Source organism: Cynocephalus volans, chromosome 2 (genome assembly GCF_027409185.1).
Source record: "Cynocephalus volans isolate mCynVol1 chromosome 2, mCynVol1.pri, whole genome shotgun sequence".
In the NCBI taxonomy this organism is placed as follows: domain Eukaryota; kingdom Metazoa; phylum Chordata; class Mammalia; order Dermoptera; family Cynocephalidae; genus Cynocephalus; species Cynocephalus volans.
The window spans coordinates 197,224,185-197,243,391 of record NC_084461.1 but is presented as its reverse complement, the minus strand read 5'-3'; the positions used below and the strand labels follow the sequence as shown (position 1 = coordinate 197,243,391).

The window sequence follows — 19,207 nt, the reverse complement described above, 5'->3', positions numbered from 1 at the left end:
TAAAAACGAATGAAATACTGCCATTTGCAACAACATGGATGGACCTTGAGAGAATTATATTAAGTGAAACAAGTCAGGCACAGAAAGAGAAATACCACATGTTCTCACTTATTGGAGGGAGCTAAAAATTAATATATAAATTCACACACACACATACACACATACACACACAAACCGGGGGGCGGGGAGGAAGAAGATATAACAACCACAATTATTTGAAGTTGATACAACAAACAAACAGAAAGGACATTGTTGGGGGGGAGGGGGGGGGAGGGAGAAGGGAGGGAGGTTTTGGTGATGGGGAGCATTAATCAGCTACAATGTATATCGACAAAATAAAATTTAAAAAAAAAAAAAAAAAGCATATAAAGTTAGAAGGAAAAAAAAATATATATATATATATATATATATCTTCTGATTCTTTTTCATTTTCTCCCCCAATTTGGCATTCAGAAATGTGAGTCTGTTTTCTAGTTTTTTTTAATCTCACTATTCTCTCTCTCTCTCTCTCTCTCTCACACACACACACACACACACACACACACACACATTTTTATATCCAGCTGAAGACCATTAAATTTTTCCACTTAGAACAATGTAATATTACCTGTTCCTTGCCACACCCTCTCAACCACCCTCTTAAGTGGATAATCCCTGGAGAAAATATGGCTCCATCTATATTAATGTAGTTTTTTTAAACCTCATCAATGACCCATTGATTCAGTATTTCTAAAAATTTGGGATGAATCAACAGTGATGGAGTTTTGTACTGTAGCATTTCATACCTCAAAGGATATCTACGCTGTTTTAAAACATGGCAGCTCTCTCATCTTTACCCTAAAATTTTTACTGATTCTGTATTTTCGGGGACTTTCCCCTTCCTATTGCTTGATTTTATGACCAGATCATATGAATGGGTGTGATTAGGTGTTGAGTGATGAGTCAGAACACATATTTAATCCTAGAGTTTGGGATTATCTAAAATTGTCTATTTAGAAAAGCATTAATTGTATGTTTTCAACCAAACCACTGGTGAACATATAGTGATTCTTTTTTCTTAATTACTCAGTCAATATCCTGTCTTTTACATATACAATGACAGAGAAATTGCTCAGTGAATTCACAAACATTGAGAAATAACTAAGTACATAGACTTAGTTACATTTAGAGGAAAAGTAGGTATTATAAATAGTTGATTAGAAAAGGATTTATTTGTATATCACTTTGGGTAATATGGACATTTTCACAATGTTGGTTCTTCCAATCCAAGAGCATGGGATATCTTTCCATCTTCTTGTGTCGTCTTTAATTTCTCTCAACAGTGGTTTGTAGTTCTCATTATAGAGATTTTTCACATCCTTGGTTAACTCAATTCCTAAGTATTTTATTTTTTTGGTGGCTATTGTAAATGGGCAAGCTTTCTTGATTTCTCTTTCCGCATGTTCACTGTTGGAGAATGAAATGCTACTGATTTTTGTGTGTTGATTTTGTATCCTGGAACTTTGCTGAAATCATTATGGAATATGACTCTGCTATAAAAAAAGAATGAAATACTGCCATTTGCAACAACATGGATGGACCTAGAGAGAATTACATTAAGTGAAACAAGTCAGGCAGAGAAAGAGAAATATCACGTTCGCACTTATTTGTGGGAGCTAAAAATAAATAAATAAATACACAAATAAACTAGGGGGGTGGAGGGAAGAAGACACAACAATTACAATTCCTTGAAGTTGATATGACAAGTGAACAGAAAGGAGATTGTTGATGGGGGTGGGAGAGGCAGGAGGGAGGGAGGTTTCGGTAATGGGCCACAATAATCAACCACATTGTATACTGACAAAATAAAATAAAATTTAAAAAAAAAGAAAAGGATTTATTTAACTTGACAATTATATTCTTAGAGAGAGACATATGACTTTTTAAAATCGAATTTCTAATAATGCTTTTCTATTTAATATGGAACAAATTTCCAATTGTTTGTTCTAGAAATGTCTGGTGACTCAGGAATAGTAGAAATGAGTGGGGATGGTATTTAAAGTCAAGAATGGAACCGCTTCTAATTCTCAACACATTGGCTTTGTCCCTCTTCACCCTGAAAAGTTCTTTCAATTGTGTTTGAAGAGCAGATCACTTTTGCTCATTTAGCTCATTTTCATGAATAGAGAATAATAATGTGAGGGTCTGGGTTTCAGTTTTTGAAACAAAACACGTACTTTTAAAAGAAACACGTGTACATGTAAAAATACACTCATCCAGATAGCAGAAGTTGGACCCCACAGTGTGACATGTGTTCACCCTGAAAATTCTATGATGACCTGCTGCCGTGGTAATATGGTGCCATCTTGCCTTCCATTCCAACTGTCACTCTGCGAGCAGTGAGGTTCAAATTTGAGAGCAGTTGTAACATTCTCAGCTTCATACCTAGAGTCCTTCAAGATGGGAAATCTAAATTGCTGCTGTAGAGGTATGAACATATTGATTTTCTGAATGCTTTTTCTTCAAGTGGGCCAGTTAACTTTTACTCAAAATATTTTCTTCATTTTTTCATTTCCTCCTCTCAATTTGTCTACAGATTTATAAATGTGTTTTATAGTTTTAATTACTCAATTTGTATTTTTGATTATTCCGTCAAGTTGGTTGTCTTACATATTTACCTAAATTTAGAAAAATGTACACTTTCCTAATGCCAACTTTGTATACATTCTTTCAGAGAATAAATACAGAGGGAACACATGCACACTGCTTTCATCACATCAGGAGAACCTTGATACCAGATACAGAAATAGACATTAATGACATGAAAGGGGAATTACAGGCCAAACTTTTCCGAATGTAGATGTAAAATCCAAAAACCAATGTTAGCGCAGTCTAAATTCAGAAACTTTTAGAAAGAAAAGGCACTAGAATTTTATGGTGGGATTTCCATAGAGTTGATGAGAATAGGATCACTGGCTGTTTGGGAGCTGCATGGAAGACTGGTGGGAAGGGACAATGCTATCAGGTTAGTGGAATGGACATTTGGTGACAAAGGGAAGGAGGATCTGGGTGATTTCAAGAAAGGTCCTGAGGTGCGGGGGTCATGAAGCTGTGCCTACAGAGGGGTCCCTCTAAGAGAAGTTGGGACTCTGTCCTCTGCCACTGCAGGGTCTAGGGAGGGATGAGGAGTTTGTAGAGACTGAGCTCTGGTGAGGAGGGACGTGAGCAGGAAGGTGGACTCTTGGAGCTGGGGCAGCTACAGCCCATTCTCTGGCAGGTCTCAGTCCAGCTGTTCAGACAGTTGCTCAGATCAATAGTAAGACAGTGGGGGTCACAGAATTAATTCCTTAGATCACTGAAACACCAACCTGGATGGCTATGTTCCCAGTTGATTCCCATTAACTTCTCATCCAGGGTTGAAGGAAATTAATTCTTTGCTCAGCCATCCTGGGGAAGTTGGTTTGGAATGTTCTGAGTTCTAAGCCAACTTCAGATCCAGGCAGATCATTCTGGTCACTGGGATGGTCAACTTATCATGAGGAAGGCTTGCCGACAGGCAGCTGACTGTGTGAAGATGCTGGAGAAGCATGGCCACAAAGTTAGACTTCTTGTCCTTGAAGAGGCTGTATTTGGAGGAGACTGTCATGGTTAAGGTCAAGGATTGCAACCTAGAGGCAAGAGACTGTGTTATTATTTGAGCCCGTCTCTTGGCTCAGGCATCTTTTCCAGGGCATCAATCTTCCTGAAGAAACTTTGGGGCAGGAAGATTTGAGAAAAAGAGTAAGAAGAGCTCTTGGTTCAGGTTCCAGGGCATGATTTAGACATCTCAGGTGTTCAGGGATTTCTGTGCCCAGGGAACCAACTACATTCTTGTCCCAGAACCATCATGCATCAATGTTGTGACTCTAGGCAAGTCACTTAAAATCTCTAAATTTCAATTCCCTAAAACTGAAAAACATGGGTTACAGCCTGTGCTGTGCCCATCCACTGGGGCTGATACGGGGATTACAGAAAGTAGCAGATATTCCCCATGAGCCCTAAAGCATCGTACCCACGGAAAGGGTGAAGAGAAAATTTCCATCCTCCACCGCCCTGCGGCCATCCCAGTGTCCTGTCTGTGTTCAGCCACTACAAGTGTCTAGTTTGTTCTTCCAGACATTTAATGATTGAACACTTCTGTAGCACTTCTAAAGCAATAGTCTTTCTTCTTAAGGTGTTACCCATATTTAGTCATTTCTAGCCTTATAATAAAGGTCATATTAACATTTCCACATCTCAGAACAGGGAACTGAGGCACAGAGTGGTCTATATAACTTTTCCAGTGACATGCAGATTTTACTTTGGATTTGAACCTGTCCATCAGACACCAGCATCTTGCTCTCAGTCACTCTGTTCTGCTGCCTTTTTATACTGTCTCATTTCAATAAAGGTATTTGCCTACACAATCAATCTTTTGGGTGTTAAGGGCATGCCACACTGCCAAATCTTCCTAAGGGCATGCCACACTGCCAAATCTTCCTAAACCCAACTCTGATTCAGGAGGCTTTGCTATGCAGATGGAGAAAAGAATCAAAGAGAAATACTGAAGCTGAAGAATATATATGCTAAATACCTTGATATGATCATTGCACATTGTATAAATGTACCCAAATACCACATTGTACTCCTTAATTATATGCAATTATCATGGGTCAACTAAGAAAAAATAAAATAAAATGTAAAAATTTTCAGAGACAGAGTAGATTAGAGGTTACCAGAAACTGGGGGGAAGGAATAGTGAGAAATTATTGCTTCATGGGTACAGAGTTCATGTTTAGGATGACAAAAAAATTTTGGAACTAGATGGAGGAGTGGTTACACAGTATTGTGAATTTAATGAATTCCACACAATTGTATGTTTAAAAATGCTTAAAATGACAACTGTTATGATATATATATATATATATATATATGTATGTATGTATATGTATATACCACAATAAATAAAAGAATATTATTTAACTGAAAAATTCACTAGAGGGGTTCAAAAACAGACTTGACCAAGCAGAAGAAAGAATCATTGAGTTTAAGAAGGTTCATTTGAAATTACTCCATCAGAGGAGCAAAAAGAAAAAAGAATGAAAAAGAGTGAAGAAAACCTATGGAACTTGTGGGACTCGATCAAGCAAATGAATCTATGCATTGTAGGAGTTGCAAAAGGAGAAGAGAAAGAGAAAAGAGGCAGAAAGCCTATGTTAAAAAAATAATGGCTGAAAACTTCTTCAGTCTTGGGGAGTAATGGACATCATTACGTTGGGACTCATGAATCCCAAAGGACCCTTTATATTTTGGACTTAAAGAGATCTATGTTGAGATACATAATCAAATTGTCAAAAGTCCAAGAAAGAGATCAGTTTGAAAGCAACAAGAGAAAAGTGACTCATCACATATGAAGGAGTCTCATAAGACAGAGGATTTCTCAGCAGAAACCTTGCAGATAAGAAGACAGAAAGATGATATATTCTAAGTCCTGAAAGAGAAACACTGCCAAGCAAGAACACCGTACCTGGCAAAGTTGTCCTTCAGAAATTGAGGAGAGATAAAGACTTCCGCAGACAAACAAAAATTGAGGAAGTTCATCACCATTTGATCTGCCTTACAAGAAATGCTAAAGAAAGTTCTTCAAGGCAAAATAAAGTGATGCTAATTAACAGCATGAAAACATATGAAAGTATAAAACTAACTGGAAATGTAAGTATATACGCAAATACAAAATACTCTAGCACTGTAATGATGATTTGTAAATCACTTTCAACTGTAGTATAAAAGTTGGAAAACAAAAGTAGTAAAAACAACTAAAACTACAATAATTTGTTAATGGACACACAATATAAAAGTTGTAAATTGTGACAATAACAAAGCTTAGAAGGGAAGTGATAGTATAAAATTTTTTTTATGCAATAGAAGCTAAATTGTTATAAGCTTGAAATAGATTGTAAAATTATAAGATGTTTTATGTAAGCCTCACAGTATACAAATATAAAAAACATATAGTAAAGAACAAAAAAAGACGGATGTAGTAGATACACAAAAGAGAAAGAGAAAAACACAGCATACCATTACAAAATCATCAAAAAAATTTATTCATATTCTTTATTTCTTCTTGAATAAATTATATTTACTTATTTCTAAAAATTTATCTTTTTCACTTGGCTTATCTAATTTGCTGACATATAACTGTTTATAGTATTCTTTTATAATCTTTTACATTTCTGCAAAATCAATAGTAATATCTACAGATTTATTTCAGATTTTAGTCATTTGAATCATCTCTCTTTTCTTCAGTCTAGTAAAGGTTTGTCAATTTTTTAAAATTTTTTCAAGGAACCAAATTGTGGTTTTATTAATTCCTTTGTCTTGTTTTCTATTCTGTTTCATTCTTCTCTGCTATAATCATTCTAAGTTACAGCAGAGAAAAATGAAACAGGTAATCTATATTCTTTGTTTTTAGTTTGTTCTTCTTGCTCTAGTTCCTTATGGCATGAAGTTATTGATTTGAGGTCTTTCCTCTTTTTTAATGTAGGCATTTACAGCTATAAATTTCCCTCTTAGCAATGTTTTCACTGAAATACATAAGTTTTGGCATTCTGTGTTTTCATACTCATTCATCTCAAAGAATTTTCTAATTCCCCTTGTGGGTGTTGTTTCCCCTCCCCCATTGGTTCTTTAAGTGTGTGTTATTTTATTTATAAAAATTTGTGATTTTTCCAGTTTTCCTTCTATAATTCATTTCTATCTTCATCCCATTGTCATCAGAAAAGATACTTTGTATGATTTCAAATGCTTTGAATTTGAGTCTTGCATTGTGGCCTAACATATGTTCTGTCTTGGAGAATATTCCAGGCACATTTGAGAAGAAAGTATATTCTGATGTTTTGGGGAGGAGTGCTTAATATGTCTGTTACATCTTGTTGGTTTATGGTAGTTTGGTATTTTTGTTTGTTTGTTTGTTTTTCTTTGGTGTGTTTATTTGTTTGTGGCAGCTGGTTGACCCATGGACCAAACCCTGGACCTTAGTGTTAGGTTTATGGTAGTTTTTACACTGTCTATTTCCTTATTCATTGTTAAGATATGTTGTCTAGACATTCTATTCAATATATAACTTTGGTATTGAATTCTCCCACTATTATTGTAGAATTGTCTATTTCTTCAACTCTGTTAGTGTTTTACTTGTATATTTTAGGGCTATAATCTTTGGTGTTATATGTTTATGATTGCTATATCTTCTTGTTATTGACCATTCATCAATATATAATGACTTTCTTGGTCTCTTTTAACAGTTTTTTTATTTTAAAGTCTATTTTGTCTGATATTAGTATAGCCACCTTAGACCTCCTTTGGTTACTATTTTTATGGAGTATCTTTTTCCATCCTTTCACTTTCAACTTATGTGTGTCTTTAGATCTAAAATAAGTCAAAACCCTTAGAATCTCCTGAGTGATCAGAGTGTTGTTGCTATTTATAATGAGACCCTTTTAACCTCACCTGAGTTTATGCTGATGAGGTAATTCATGGTGGGCCCTTAGTTTTCCAAGAAGGGGCTGCTCTCCCAGAAAGACCAAGCCCATGATTAGAGGGTTGAAACTTTCAGCATCTCCCCAACCTCCAGGAAAAAGAAAGGGGCTGTAGACTGACCTCAGTCACACGGCCAATATCATAATAGGTCCCCAATAGAGCTCAGTCACCCAAAGTTCGAAGAGCTTTCTGGCTGGTAAACACACTAATGTTCCAGAGAGGGACATGCTCTGGCTACACATTGAGGAGGACATGAAATTGTATTCTTTATAATAACACTGTAATAATATAAATCATGTTTTCAGTGAGTTCCATGAGTCATTCTAGAGCATTATCAAACCTGAGAGGTTCATGGGAAGCTTTGAATTTATAATTGGTGGATCAGAAAAGTGGGTGCCCCAAAGACTTGTGGCAGGCCTCTGACATAAGGGAAGTCTCTGGAGGACAGAGTTCTTAAACCCATGGAGTGTAGTGCTAACTCCAAGTACTTAGTGTCAGAACTAAAATGTATTTCAGAACACCCACTTGAGGTAGGCATGGAGCAGGACCATAATAAGATAAGGTGTTACTAATAGGGGAAACTGGGTATGGGGCAATTTGGAACTCTCTGTACTATTCTGTCCTGGGTCACATGATCACCTTTGGTCCAAACAGCTGTGACCAGAGACATAAAGTTATTGGGTACGATCATGAGGACCAGGTCTATCACTCCAGTGTGGTGCTTGTGTGGGTGAGTGTGGGCATTTTCAAGAAATGCAACACAGGCTGAGTGGCACCACAAAATTTCTTAATATGTGGTGCTGCTTCCTTAGTGGGCTTCACCTGCCCCTCTTCTTCCCCAATACTCTCCATTCCAGTACTCTGTGATGAACAGCATGCAGTGGCCCAGATGGGTCATCTGGTGTTTGCCTTTGAGTCCTTCCACATGTTATTCCTTCTGTGTTTCATGCCCATCCAGGATCTGACACTTTCCAGAAGCAGGTCCTTTGGCAAGCCTCTCAGTGTCACTGACCTCAAATTCCTCGGGTAGAATAGGAAACAAAATGGTTGTAAGACTTACCTCACAAGGTCGTTCTGAAGAACAGATGATTTGTGAAAGCACTTATAAACTAAGTCATTTACCAACAAGAACTAATCTGGTACAAAATGATGGATGCATGAAGGTTAGGACAAGGAGGGAATTCAAAAGATAGAAATAATGACTGTGGAACTGGCAGATGTGATTGTTTTCTACATTCTGGTGACAGATATAGAGATTTTATAAAGGTGCCAATGAATAAACAGAGCAAAATTGTGATGAGGGCTATGGAAAAAGCTAATTGGGAAGGCAAGGTCTGAAATCTGGAGAGAGGAAAGAGCTTGTTTGTTGAGCAGAGAGCCATTCCTCCAAGTCAGGTGGGACAAATTTTGCTTGACCTGAAAGGATTTAAATCTTGCCTCTGCCACATTAGGACTCAGTTTCCTCACCTGTAAAGTGGGCATAATAATAGTACCAACCTCAATCAGTTGCTATGGTGCTTAAATTCACATATAGTTTTCTGTTATCCAAAAAATGTTTCTTAATAATGTAGCATTGAATGATAATCTAATGTATGAAATAAATATACATGACTTTATATTGATATAAGTGAATAAGCAAACAAATAAACGGCAGAGAAGAAACTAATTTTCCTCAAAGAAGAATTCCAAATAGTAGACTCCCCAATTCAGAAGATAGAGCTTAAACCCCCTTCTCCCCAAGAGAGGGCTAGACTTAGTACATGCTTCCAAAAAACAGAGCACAAAGAGGGGTGAAGAGTAACTTTCCAGTGGAGCAGCCTGGCACGCACAACCTTCGCCAAGTGATGGAGGTTAACACCAGTGCTCGTGTGGATCTCGCGTACCTCCAATGTGATGTGATGAAAAGGCATGGGGGCTCTTCACCTCTGTGCTGTTCTTTCCCAAACTCCACAATCCCAGTTCACTATTGAGAAAATCCCAACTTGAGGTACATTCTACAAAATTTCTGACCAGTACCTTTCAAAACTGCCAAGATCATGAAAAACAAGGAAAGCAGGAGAAACTATCCTAGACCAGAGCAGACTGGACAGGCATGGCAACGACATGCAAGGTGGTGTCCTGATTTGGATCCTGCAACAGGAGCCACATTGATGGGGAAATTGGTGAAGTCTGAATTGAGTCTGGAGTTGAGTTAATGTAAATGCATCAGCGCTGGCTTCTCAATTGTGACAAACGGACCGTGGTAACGTTAGCTGATAGTAGTGGGGGAAACCAGGTGAGGGGTGGCAGGGAGCTCTGTATTATCTTTGCTACTTTCCTCTTATTCTGAAATTATTCCAGAACAAAACAAAGCAAAAGCTTGTTAAAAAGAAGTAGAAGGAAAAAATAATTTCTTGAGCATCTGTTTGTGACAGAGCTGGTTTCAGGCCTGGGGATCCAGCAGTGAATGAAACACACACAGGTTTCCTCCTCTGGAATCTGCAGTAAGTGGGGATCCAACACAAAGCAAAGACTTGATCAGTGCTGACGGGCAGTTGGATGATGGGCCTTGAAGGAGGGTGGTGCTCAGAGGGAGTTAAACAAAGGAATCTGACTTGTAGAGGGAGGCAAAGGAGAGAACCTGTGAAGGGGCAGGAGAGGGGAGAGCTCCCAGGTGAGTGAGCAAAGGCCCTAAGGTGGTGTAGTGGACTGAATTGTGTCCCCCCAAAACTCCCTGAAGCTTAAATTGTGTCCCCCAAGTTTTATGTATTAGAAACTTAGCCCCAACTCTGACTGTCAAGAGGGTGGGAAATCCTATTACAGTAATTGAAAGGTGGAGCCTTGAAGAGGTGATTGTATTGTAGGATCATGCAGTAGTGAAAGGATTAAAAATGGTGGTTGGGACATGGTTCTGAGGACTTTAAAAGGAGAGGAGAGTCTCTCTTGCTCTCTCTCTCTCTGCTCTCTGCTTCCACCATCTTGCAATGTGAGGCTCCTGGGTCACTGTCACCACCACCAGATGGACTTTGTGCTTCCCATCCTCAGAAACTGTAAGCAATAAATTTTGTTTTTCTTTATAAATCACCCAGGCTCAGGTATTTCTATTATAGCAACACAAAAAGGACTAATACAGGCCGGGAGGGCAAAGTTTCAAAGGAGGAAACAAAAAGACACCTGAATGAAGAGGGGCAGGCAGAGGAGTGGAAGTCAGACAGGTGAGGGACCGGGATCCCTTAGACCCTGGAAGAATCCCGGATTTCATTCCACAGTCCTGGGAGCCAAGAGTAGTTTCCATACGTGTGGGTGCAGCACAATCAGATGGAAGTCAGGGCACTGGCTCGAGAGGCCATGCATGGAAATGCGCCGTGAGTGCAGACCCCTTCAACCCAAGGAGGCCGCATCTGCGGTCATGGCCTTCCTCCTCCTGACTGCTCCACCCGAGCCACATGCACAGAATGCACAGTCCATCAGTGACTTCACGGCCCCTGCCTGGCCTGGTGACCATCTCCTTCAGTCCTCTCAACAAGGGCACTTAGGGGAAATAACATTCCCAGGACAGGTTGTAAATGTTCCGACCCCCCTGGACAGCTTCTTCTGACCCTTAAGAGCAACACCTTCTCATGGTTCCCTGAATGGCTCCTGGTGGAGGCTGAGCCATGAGAAGGCACAGGGGCACTTGAAGGAGCTGATGAAGGAGCTGGTCCCAGGCCCAGGCCCCTTGGGGAATGCGTCAGCCCTGGGCATTAAGGGGTCCAGGTACTACATGCTCTCCCAGGCAGGAACAGAGACCCAGCCGGACTGATGTGTAGAGAAAAGAGGGGCTGGTCACAATTCTCCAAGTGTGACCTAATGATTGAGAACAAACAGGAAAAGTGTAGGCACCCAAGGCACCAAGTTAAGACCTGGAAGCTGTCAAGACCCAAGGCAGCCTCTTCTCCTCTGGCTCTTACCTCCTCCCAGTCAGGCTGTGTGTGTGTGTGTGTGTGTGTGTGTGTGTGCGCGCGCGTGTGTGTGTCTTTCTGTATGTCTGTCTCCCTCCTTCCCTCCATCCTCTCCCTCTCTCTTCCCTCCCATTCCATCCCTGACTCCATCCTTCTGCCTCCTTCCCCCTCCCTCTCCATCTCTTCCTCTCCCCCTGAACTGCTCTCTCATCTCGGCCTCTCTCTCTACTTGCTGCTCCATATTTTCCTACCACCCTCCCTAGCGCCCAGGACAGAAGTCGTCACTTCTCATCTCCTGAGCATACACACCCTTAGTGCAACCTTCCTGCACAGACATACCAGAATCCATAAATCCCAAGTCCTAGTTCCTGGGACAACAGCAGGAGTGAGCCCAGTGTGGGTCAGGTTCCACCTCAGGTCCTCTTGGACATGCTACACATATGGCAGCCCCAGGCCTGATGTGGGGGCCACCCAGCATCTCATCCCCATTCCCACCACACTCCAATAAGCTCTACCACCTACATGGGATGAAGGCAGGTCAGGATCCAAGTTCTGCCCAGGCCTGGAAGCCTGGTTAGGCCCAGGTCAGAGCATGGACTCTGGAACCAGACCACCAAGGCTTACATCCTTCTCCAGCACTTTTATACGTGGGATGTGAAGCAGCTTATGCTGCTGACTTGGGACAGGGGGTTCATCCTCTGTGTGCCTCGATTCCACCATCTGCAAAATCGGGATAACAGCACCTGCTTCTCAGAGTTGTTGTGAGGATCAAATGCAAGTTAATGGGGAGAACTCGGCACAGTGCCTGGCACATGGTAAGCCCTGTGCACGTGCTCCTGATCTGCACGTGCTCCTGATCACTCTCATTATCACAGTTTCATGACAAGAGAGGGGCAGAGCCCAGGAAGTGTGTGAGAGCCCAGTCAGTGCCCTGCAGGAACACACCTGCAGCTGAACAAGTTGGGTTTACTACTCATTACATTGAAGGAGAACATGCACCATGGGGAACCCTGGGGAGTCTCAGCAAGAGAGTGTTAAAAAGAAACTATTATTGGATTGGGCTTTAGTTGTATAATTTGGGTGAGAGTCTAAGGAAGCTCCAGATTGGATGCTGTCACAAGGTGGGGGAAATGCTATCAATGGCTATCGCAATACTCATATCTATGGGGAGGGAGCAGCCACTCATCTCAGCCAAGAGAGGAGGATGTTTGGCATTTTGTGGGCTGTACAGGCATCAGGATTTTTTTGTTCTTATGGTCTCAGTGACTGCCTTAGTTGGCTCAGGCTGTGAGAACAAAATACCATCGGCTGTGTGGCTTAAACAGCAGAAATTGACTTCTTACTATTCTGGGGACTGGGAAGTCCAAGATCAAGGTGCTGTCTTCCTGGCTTGCAGACAGCCACCCTCTTGCTATGTCCTCACATGGAAGAGACACAACTCCGGTGTCTCTACTTCTTATAGCAAGCAGCGCTAATCTCATTGTGAGGGTTCCACCCTCATTACCCCATCTACATCTAATTACCTCCCAAAGGTGTCACCTCCAAATACTATTACACTGGAGATGAGGGCTTCAACATACACACTTTGGAGGGACACAGACATTCAGTCCATGACAGTGACTTCATCCAACGTTAATGTTCTGTGAGGTTTTTTATGTCCGTCAGGGCAATATGGTCAATCCCGGATCATCAGACCCTTTCCTGACATCAGGAGCTGCTTCCTCTTTCTCAGGTCTCATCATTCACACATATTCATTCAACAAGCAATGAGCACCTCCCAGGTGTCACATCCTGCAAGGGCCACTGGGGATACAGTGGTGCCCAAAGACAGACATGCCACCTGCTCCTTGGGGCTCCTGGTCTAAAGGGGAAGTAGGGACGAGAGGGGTAAGAGAAAAGGGGAGGGACAGGTGCTGCTGTCTGGAGGCCAGGCAGGGTTCCCTGAAGAAGAAATAGCCACATGGATTGGGAAAGGTATTGGCCAGTGAGCAGGTGGAGGCAGCCCAGGACACACCTAACAGAAGAGGGGTGGTTTGGTGACATGCAGCTTCAGAGCTAGACTAGGGCTAGACTTCTAGGGACCAGTCAACTATATTCAGATAAAAGAAACAAGGCAAACATTTGATCATTTTTAGTACAAACCATGCTACACAAATTTAGGCCTTAAAAATATGACCCAGGGGATATTTACTGGTGTGTTAACAGATCTGCAATATATGAAAGGGAAAAAAAGAGTCGGTGTCTAAATTATACATCCAGTGAGATGCTCCAGTGAAAAAGTAGATGTGTGTGAGTGCTCACACTTGGAGGCCAGAAGGGATCAGAAGAACATCCTGAAGGTACTGAAAGAAAAGACCCACCAGCCCAGGACACAAGACGCAGCAGAGATGTCCTTAAGGAGGGAAGGCAAACAAACCAAACACACATAAAGGCTCATGCAGATGGGAGAAAACCAGGAGAATTCACCTCCAGACAACACAGACAGACATCCCAAAATGATGTGAAACGAACCTTTTATAACCAAAATAGGAAACTATCCAGACCAATGAGATAGACTATTCTTCTCTTATTCTTGAACATGTGTATGAGTTTTGAATGCCAAAATTTTACCACCATCTCAGAGGTGGGGATTAATTAATGTGGACGGAATACATATGACAACTCTAATAAAGAGAACAGGTGGTAAAAGAATCTATACAACTGCAAGGCTTCTGCATTTTACGTTTGTCAGAGCCAAGATCGCCCCAAAGTTAAACAGACAAGAACGACGTGAGTCAAGGCTCTTGCAATGGGGGGAAAAGGCCAGAACTCACTCTGAGCTCAGCTGCATTGAAATAAAAGGCAGGAGGGTTTTGAAGCAATGAGGTGAGCGGTGGGAAAGGACTGGAGGACTTTAGGGGGGAGGTTGATCGATTGGAGGTGCCCAGCACTCTGAGTTATTCCTTAGTTGGCAAGTGTTCTCTGTGATCAAGCCTCATGTGTTCACTAACCGGTACCCACTAAAGTTAGGCTCCTGCCCTCCCAGAGACTAAGAGATGGGGCACTACCTTCCTGGATGATTCCATTTCAAGGGGGTGGCTCCCAGGTCTTTGAGAAAGACATTCCTGCCGCTAAGAGGCTTTTTAAAAAATTTACATCTCAAAGGAGCAGAGAAATAACGCACATTTACAAGTTGTGTAAAGTAAATGCTCTAAGAAGAGGGAGCACAGGGACCTACAGTCAAGCCGAGGTGAACTTCAAGGCTGCCTTGGTCACTTCAGTTGGAAACTATTAACCCTAATTAGACTGTGAAATGATTGAGATATATTCATAGTATTATGTCCAGAAAAACAACTTGAAAACTATGACAAACTCACTAAAAACAAAAAACAAAAAAAATCAGATAGCCTCAGTTATCCTACATCTAGAAGATACAAATAAAGCCGCTGAAACATTCATATACAGGTTTTTGTGAAAATATAAGTTTTTATTTCTCTTGATTGAATACCCAGGAGTGGCAAGGTGGGTCATATGGTGAGTATGTCCCTCCTAGCCTGCCCTGGCAGAGTCCTCAGCCGCCACCCCAGCAGGATCTGCATGGTGTCCACCCTTCTGTTCTTAGCGGCTCTCTCTTCCAGTGTTCCCAAGGTAAGGGTAGAAGGACATACAGGCTCTGATCCCAAAGCTGCCACCTCCTGCAGGAGCTGCTCAGCTAGGAACACAGTTCCCCAGCATGTCCCCCTCTGCTGGGCGGGACCCCATCCTGGACAGTGCAATGAAAGTTCTGGGACATGACCAGGAAAAGAAGGGCCACTGCCCTACATTTGAGCTTATTGCCTTCAAGCAGAACACCCTCACCCCTCAGCAGGAGATGGGAAAGCTCCAAGGCTCTGGTGGCAGATCCGCAGCCTTTGCACGCACCTGTCCCTCCACAACCTTTTGCACACGCCCACTCCTAGCATATGCCCTGCCCGCGCCTTTTCCTCGCACATCTGTTACACGTGCATTCGCTTGCACGTTCTGTGCATGCACGCCCATTCCTCACTCACACGTTCCAAAGGTTGTCCCAGCAACCGGCTAAACATTCCATGCGTCGCACTTAACTGAGTTGTCAGCTCAAGGAGGATGCTCAGAGCTCAGCTCTCTAATCCAAGGAGCCAACCTTATCCAACTGCTCCAATGGGCAGTTACCTGGGCGAGATTTGCCCCTCACCTCTGCCCCTGGCCCTGGGGGCCAATGACCTGCCAGAAGGGCCTACACACCCAGAGCCCACTCACCACACCTGCCGAGTTCCCAGGGCTGGCCAGCTCCAACCAGCTGCTCATGCCCTTGGATCAACCAGCAGGCCATCCAATAAGTATCCAGCAACGTTGCACAGGCGCTGTGACAAAACATCTGCAAGGCAATATTCCATGATTTGGCAGACCCTGTGTTCCCTTCTGGGGGCCCTCACTTCAATCTACAAGCATCCCAGATTGATCACAGGACAGATACTCAGGAAGCCTTGATCATCATCTACTTGCGTTTGCAGGAGCAAAACTGGGCACAGTGGCTCTGCAGCCGAAACTTTAGTGAATATAAAGACATAGGACCCATCATTAATGTTACAAAAGGAAATGATTCCCATATCCACATCCAGGAAAATCCCCACTCGGCATAAGGGGGGGCTTACACACAGGGGGGTTAAAGGCTTAGTGCTGGCTGAGAGGTGCTTTTCATTGCTCAAACCCACAGTCCAGAAACCAAGTTCTGAAGACAGTAGAACTGCCCCTTGTCGACTGACAGATTCTTTGCACACACCCAGACCCCATTCTTTGCTTGTCCCACATCCAGCTCCCTGTAATGGCGGCCAGAGGTGAACTGAGGGGAGCCCAGGACACAGACGACACGTTCAAATCTCTCAGCACACTCTCTGCGATTCTGTCGGAAATTTTCACAACGGGCGCACCTCAGAAATGATGGAAATGATGAGTTGATTGCTGGCTGTGTCAACATCCAAGGTCACATCCACTGTGGAAAGAAAGAAAAAACGCAGATCAGCAAATACACAGACTAGCAGCCCACTCTTCACTTCTACCGCAAAGGTCCAATTACCTAATTCCCTTTTACATCTTTAACCTAGTCTTCTTCCCTAAGTCAGAATTTTCTGGGAGAAGCTTCCCTGGATTCCCTGATTAGGTCAGATTTCATACAGAGAATAAATACATATATTTGTAACAAGTCCCTGTTATTCATATTAGGATTTTTTTTATGTTAAGTTATTTGATTAGTTTATTAAATGTTTTTCTTTCCTTTAGTGCATATGACCCATGAAGAGAGAGACCATGACTCTTGTTTGCCATCAAAACAATTACAAAATTTAGCACAGGCTCTGCCCAAGTACAGACATATAGTAAATGAATAATGGAAAAATGAGTTTAGTTATTGTAGAACAATATTGAAATATTAAAGTTTGATTTTTATCTGAAATTCATTTTCCCATTTATTTTTCTTGATGAGGTTATTGTATTCCAGGCTTGTTTTCCTGAAGTTGTAAAGAAACGAGTAGATAATTCTAGGAGTCCTGAGACAAGATGGGTTAACTCGAGGGGAGTAAAGATAGAGGAAGGGATTCCCTTGGGCATGAGTAGGAATGTATTCTGATCTTGGTAGCAACTTAGACCCAAAACTTGCATGGGACACTGTTCAGAAGTGCTGGGAATCTTGAAAAGGATTCATCCTCTTCATGTGGATTACCAACATCTCCAACTGGCTCTAATAATCAGGATCCAAACCCAGAGCTGCTGGTTCTAATGCAACTAAATGGATGGACCCAATGGGAGCCTCAGAAATAAACCCGCTGCACCGACTACCAATTACTTCATTCTGCTCACTTGTTGATGGGCTCAGTAGAAGATGCTGAGGCTGTCTGACACCCAGAGATGGGCTGTGAAGGACAAAATGTCTGGGATAGGTTTCTGCATCCCAAATGCTAGATGGATGAAGCAAGAAGTAAACTCACTTAAAAAACAAAGTAATTCATTTTTTTCACAATGTTGTGGACTGGGATATGTACCAAAACACACTCATCCTATTCACACACAACACATCCACCATTGATTAGATGACACATTACAATAGACACTGCTAGCAGAGAGGAAATGGGCAAGACTTGGCATATCCAACTGAGCCTGGTTTCAGGAAGCTGGTAGGTGTGGCCTGGCATCCTGACATTGGAACATGGAGCTGAGCTGTGATAATTCACTTTAAATGCATACCTTTCTTCAAACTGGATGACAAAAATAAATCAGAGTTGTGATATCGCATCAGGCATTATTTCCTACATCAGTTGGTCAGTAAGGGAAGCACATGCTGCAGTGGTCAGTTCCAGAGTCTGCAATGGACCTAAGTCTACAGGAACAACAATCACATGCACTTTACCACCCATTACCTGGAGGGCCTTAAATTTTTTTAATTTATTTTTTAAAGTTTTAATATTTTTGCCAATTAAAATCATTTTGACTTTGTTTTGACCTTTTGCTTTATTTAACTTGGCTACGATTCCTTCACCATAGTGGTCACTTTCACCCAGTGTGGATTAGAGTCACCTTGGGGCTTAGAAACATTGCAGACTCCTGACTTCACTGCCATAGAGGGCATCAGATTCAGTTGGTTCAAGGCCTTGCCTCTCAATGTGTGATTAGGAACCAGCAGCAAGACCAGCACCTGCGATCATGTCAGAAATCCAGATTCTCAGCCCAGCCCAGTGCTAGAGAATCGGAATCTGCATTTTAATCAGATCTCTAGGTAATTTAATGCACATTCAAGTTTGAGAAGCCATGGTTGAGTCCAGTGCTTCTCAATAGAAATATAATGTCATTTGCAATTTTAAATTTCCTTATAAACACATGAAAATAATTTTAATAAAATGTATATTAAACTCAATGTATTCAAAATATTATAGTTTCTCTGTGTATCCATATTTCAAGTGCTCCATTGCCACTAGTAACTAGCATATTGGACAGTACAGATTTAGGGCATGACCTAAAAATTATATTTTCTTTAAAATTTCCAGGTGGTTCTAATCTATACTCAGGGGTGAGAAGCATTGCTGCTCAGCATAAAAATTTTAGGTGCCAGAGTTCAGACAATTCTCATGTTTAATGGAGACCATTAGCAGACTTGCTCTTTGCTGGGCCCTTCGTGGCGAGTGGTGTTAGGACAGATCCTTACTTTGGAACTTCAGTGGCCTGGGTTCAAGTGCAGAATAGCTCTTGGGTGGGCTCCAGTTCCTTGATCCTGGACACCAGCTTCCCTAGCTGGCCATGTGCCTTGGTATCATTCTTCTGAGAAACCACTGAGCAGAGGAGACACAGTAAACCCTCCTCATGGGGCTCCTTCTGCAATGAACTGATGCACTGGAGGCAGCAGACTATCCACATTTTAGGTACATGGGCTTCTCAAGATAAGCCGGGCAGACAAGATTTCTACTGGCTTCTTTAATGTGCCCAGCCATGGCAACTATCGGGGAAAATGTGTATGAAAATGGAGTTTCCATGACTTGAATGACTATCAGTGCTATCATCTTTACTTTCATAAATATATCATGTACCTACTAAGAGCCACTCCTTGTACTAGGTAATGACATACAATATGAACATGACTCTTGTCCCAGAACTTCTGATATTTGAAATACTGATTGGAATGAAGGACATGGTTCATAATTCAGCTTTATCTTGAGGTGGTGAAAGGAAGTAGACTGGGGCTCTCCAGTATTGTAACCACCAACCACATG

At 41.9% G+C, this 19,207-nt stretch overlaps 1 pseudogene; it reads right to left on the bottom strand.

Moving 5' to 3' along the window:
* Window positions 1–15,892: 15,892 nt before the first annotated feature.
* Window positions 15,893–18,928, bottom strand: LOC134370738 (ret finger protein-like 4A; annotated as a pseudogene).
* Window positions 18,929–19,207: the final 279 nt, after the last annotated feature.